This window comes from Hemitrygon akajei, chromosome 11 (genome assembly GCF_048418815.1).
Source record: "Hemitrygon akajei chromosome 11, sHemAka1.3, whole genome shotgun sequence".
In the NCBI taxonomy this organism is placed as follows: Eukaryota; Metazoa; Chordata; class Chondrichthyes; order Myliobatiformes; family Dasyatidae; genus Hemitrygon; species Hemitrygon akajei.
In genome coordinates, this window is record NC_133134.1 from 151,400,843 (window position 1) to 151,406,019 (window position 5,177).

Sequence of the window (5,177 nt, forward strand, 5' to 3'; positions counted from 1 at the left end):
ACTCAATTCAATTCATCTTCTTAGGCAGTTTCTTGGCATAGATAATCAGCTGTCTCTTTCAGTTCTGTATGTGTCTATGGTGACTGATGAGGTAGGTCAGTGTGCATAATGGGACCCACAGACCTGGGAGTGAGTGGGTTGGGAGATGCTTGATGAAGTGGGGTAGGTAGAGAGTGTATGTGGACAAAGGGCAGCAGCTCCTCTCAAACTACCCACCTGCCCACCCAACTGTGGCAAAATGAAGGGAGATTCCTCTAACTTCTTTCTTAAAGACAGTCACAGTGATAGCAGCTCTGAAATCCCCTAGCATTCACACTGTTTTCAAACATGGGTGATGAGCTAATTAATCTATAAATTGTTAGCTTCTAGCTGTCATATTTAAGAACTTCAGCAGTATTACTGTCTGCTGCACTTCCTCATCGAAGTCATTTATGAAAATCATGAAGAGCAGGGGTTCACTGTGGAACACCATTAGTCACCGACCTCCAGGCAGATTACACTCCAAGTACTACCACCTTCTGCCTCATATGAGCTAGCCAATTCCAAATCCATTCTGCAATGTTTCCATAAATCCCATGCCTCATGACTTTATACCAGTGTAAATTTCTTAGAGGACCTCATTCTCTCTAGACCAGCATGAATCACTGCACTAGACCTATAGAACTTCATTAGATCAGTCGGTTGGGAATGTATTCTTCCATTAAGCAATTTCATGTTCCTGGATGTCAAGATCTCTGAGGAACTAATCTGGATGCCACAATCAAGAAGGCAAAATACAACTATATTCCATTAGGAGTTTGAGGAGATGTGGTTTGTCAACTAAAACACTTGAAAACTTCCACAAATATACAGTGTAGAGCATTCTGACTGGCTGTATCTTTGTCTGGTATGGGGAGGGTGTGTGGGCGGGGCTACAGCACAACATTGGAAAAAGTTCCAGAAACTTGTTAAATTAGCTCCATCATGGGTACTAGCCTCCATACTATCCAAGACATCTTCAAGGAGGGGTGCCTTAGGAAAGGGGTGTCCATCATAAAGGATCCCCACCACCCAGGACATGCCCTCTTCACACTGTTACTTTCGGGAAGGAGGTACAGAAGCCTGAAGGCACACACTCAGTCACTCAGGAATAGCTTCTTCCCCACTGCCATCTGATTTCTAAATGGACATTGAACCCATGAACACTGCCTCACTATTGTTTCCTTTCTGTTTTTTGTTCTACTTATTGTGACTTAACTATTTAATAGACATATATATACTTAATGTAACTCAGTTTGTTCTCTATATTTATTTATCACGTATTTCATTGTACAGCTGCTGTAAAGTTAACAAATTTCATGACATATGCTGGTGATATTAAGCCTGATTCTGATTCTGATTGTGTTTTTTTCATAAATTATCTTCCATTTCCATTTTACATTTTACATGTTTAATTTCCTGTGTCCATTTGTAAGCAACCATAATGACTCAAGCTATTATCTTACATATTGATCACACCCTTTTCAGTCTGTTTTTATATTTCTCACTACTTTATTCTGTTCTTGCATTATACTTCCTTTCTCTTGATCAAGATCTTGAACTTGCAATGATACTTTATTAAACAAAGTAACATACAACTTCTAGCATTTTTAGCTTGCAGTATTAAAATAGATATAGCTATTGAACAGCTATAGTTTTGAAATTCCTGCAGAAATTTTTTTTATTGTGAGCCTGAAACTCTGTAACACCAAATCCCCATGTTTCCATTAACATAATTGTTTTTATAATGCAAATTTGTAGGATGTGAATATTCTCAGAACTCGACTACCTCTTTATAGCAGAACTGCCAGTATGGGCTGCTGCACTACAGCGGGCTGCATTTTGTTGGATGTTTAAAGTTTATGTGTTTCCGGAGCAAGATATTAATCTAAACAAATAGAGATCATAACACTTGTGCCTCGTTGATGGTAGAAAGAATTTAGTGGGTCAGATAATGCGACGTCTCTCTGTCATGGGTTCATCGCCATGGTATTTGTAAGGATAATCTAGTTATGATTCAGATCAATGGGAAATTTTGGAGTTTGATTATGGTGATTATCTCTAACATATGTCATGAAATTTGTTATTTTGTGGAGGCAATACAGTGCAGTAGAGTACATAAAAAGTTACAACAAGAAAAATGAATGTACAAATAAATAGTGCAAAAAATAAAAGGAGCAATATAGTGAGCTCAGACATCTGAAGGTGGAGGGGAAGGAGCTGTTCCTAAAACATCGAGTATGCATCGTCAGGCTCCTGTACCTCTTCTCCAATGGTAGTAATGAGAAGACGGCATGTCTTGGTGAGGGATGGATGCCACCCTTCTTGGGTTGCCTCTTTTGAAGAGATCCTCGATGGTGAGGTGGCTGAAGCCCATGATGGAGATGGCTGAGTCTACGACCCTCTGCAGCTTTTTCTGATCCTCTGAATTGGTGATACAACTACCAACTCTCCACTGAATGTGCGTAGAAGTTCACCAGAGATGGTACTGCCATTGAATACTGTATTAGAACAATAAACATGATGACACATGCACATGAGACAGAAGAAACTGCAGATGCTGAAATCTGACTGTAGTTGAGGAACTCAGCGGTCAAGCAGCATCTATTGAGACAAAGGGACTACACCAGAACTGAGTGTATAGAGGGAAATAGCAATAAAATGAGTGAGGGGTATGAGCTGGAAGGTGGCATGGGGAATGGTGGAACCAAGTGACATGGAGGATGATCAGAAGAGATGGGTGAGGGTTTGGAGAGCTTAGAGATAGTAGATGGTGGATGATTGATGGAAGCAAGTAAGGAAGAAAGAACAGGAAAGTGAAGTGGAGCCTGATGGGGGGGGGGGGGATAGAAACGAGAAGATAGAGAGGTTCAAAGTTGTTGTGGAGCCACACCAGGGAGATGGAACCAGATGAAAAGGAACTCAAAAGGTTAAGCCAAGGAGAAGAAAACAATGTTAATAAGTACGAGAAATTCTACAGAAGCTGGAAATAACAAGAATGACACACACAAATGGCTGGAGAAACTCAGCAGGTCAAGAGGCATCTATGGAAATGAATAAACAGTCAAAGTTTCAGGCTAAGACCCTTCTTCAGGACTGAGAAGGAAGGGGGAAGTTGCCAGAATAAGGAGGTGGGAGGAGGATGGCTGGAAGGTGATAGGAGAAGCAAGATGGTGGGATAGGTCAAGGGATGGAGAAGAAAGAATGTGATAGGAGAGGAGAAAGGACCACAGGAACAAAGGAAGAAGGAGGGGACCCAGGGAGCAATAATTGACAGGTGGGATAAATGAGGTGAAAGGTCAGAGTGGGGAACAGAAGAGGGGAGGGTGAGGATATTTTTTACCGGAATGAGAAATCGATATTCATGCCATCAGGTTGGAGACTACTCAGATGGAATATAAGGTGTTGCTCCTCCATCCTGGGGGTGGCCTCATCTTGGCACCAGCGGAGGCCATAGACCAACATGTCGGAATGGGAATTGGAATTAAAAAGTTTGGCCACAGAGAAGTTGATAAGTAACACATGGGGATGGGAGTAAGAGCAAGGAAAAGGTGAACAAAGAGAAAAAGAACATAGGTGGATTGATGGAAGTGGGAAGGAATATTGGAGGTATGGGTGAACTAAAAATGAACATCTTAATGTTCATACTGTTGGGTTGCAGGCTACCCATGAGGAATATGAGATGGTGTTCCTGGAGCTTGCTTTTGGCCTCACTATGGCGGTGCAGTAGGCCTAGAGCACTAGATTGGTATGGGAACGGAAAGGGGAATTGAAATTACAGAGAAATCCTTTTGCCTTATTTAATTAATTCATGTAACCCATACTTTCTGATGTCCAATGTTTGACTGGCGCATTTGTAATTACTTATTTCTTGATCTGATGATTTTAGGCCTATCTCCACCTACTACTGAGTCATTTTGTTTTTACAGTGTGCCACAATCCCGGAAAAGAAGAACTAAAGTAACCATAACAACTGCAATGATCCATAAAGAATATAAAGTAGTGGTAAATCAAGGCAACTGGATTTGCTGTTTTGTCTAGAAGACGTTCCATCACTCATTTGAGAGGCTTCTTCAGTTCTGATCCATGGTGGATAGTTTTCCAGCTTATAAACTCTTGCGAGTTGTTTAAAGGTATAGCAATCACATGAAGGCCGTTAAGAATCGTAGAGGTATTGAGAGGGTCGTTAGAGTTATTTTTGCATGAATGGAGATGAAAACTGTTGTGGAAACATTGGGGTAGAGATGTTAGAACTGACTTGCAAGTAGCTGATATTGTTCAGGGACGGACTTTCCAGTTTGACAAAGATGGTTTCTGTAACCCATCTTTCAAAACCACCTGTCTTCACTGTCCAAAATGTATACAATGTTATCATCAAAGGAGTGTTCCTTGTCCTTCAGGTGTAGGTATATAACCGGGTCTTGTCCTGAGGTGTTAGTCCTTCTTTGTTGGGTCATCTGTCGTTCTTTTGTCTCACTCTGCATTGGATAGCAAATACAACATTGCTGTATTGATGTTAGAGTGTGGGATCCTTGGGGAGGGCGAGTTTCTGTCTGTGTTTGTATGTTTGAAAAATTCAGAGATTCGGTGTTCGCTGAAAATCCTTCTGAGTTTCTCTGAAACTCCAGCTACATGTGGGATGACTATGTTTTTCCATCTATTTTGCTTCTTACCTCTATCTGTTGGGCTGATGTCCCTCCTGTTTTTTCTTGTTGTCTTGATGAAGGCCCAGTAAGGGTAGCTGCAAGCTTTCAAGGCTTCTCTCAAATACCAGTGCTCCTTGTCTTTAGCTGTAATGATGGTGGCCACATTTTCGGTGTGATGATATCAAGTCAAGTCACTTTTTATTGTCATTTCGACCATAATTGCTGGTACAGTATACAGTAAAAATGAGACAACGTTTTTCAGGACCATGGTGCTACCATAAAAGAGTACAAAAACTACACTGAACTATGTGAAAACAACACAGAGAAAAACTACACTGGACTACAGACCCACCCAGGACTGCATAAAGTGCACAATATAGTGCAGGCATTACAATAAATAATAAACAAGACAATAGGACAGTAAGGTGTCAGTCCAGGCTCTGGGTATTGAGGAGTCTGATAGCTTGGGGGAAGAAGCTATTACATAGTCTGGTCATGACAGCCTGAATGCCT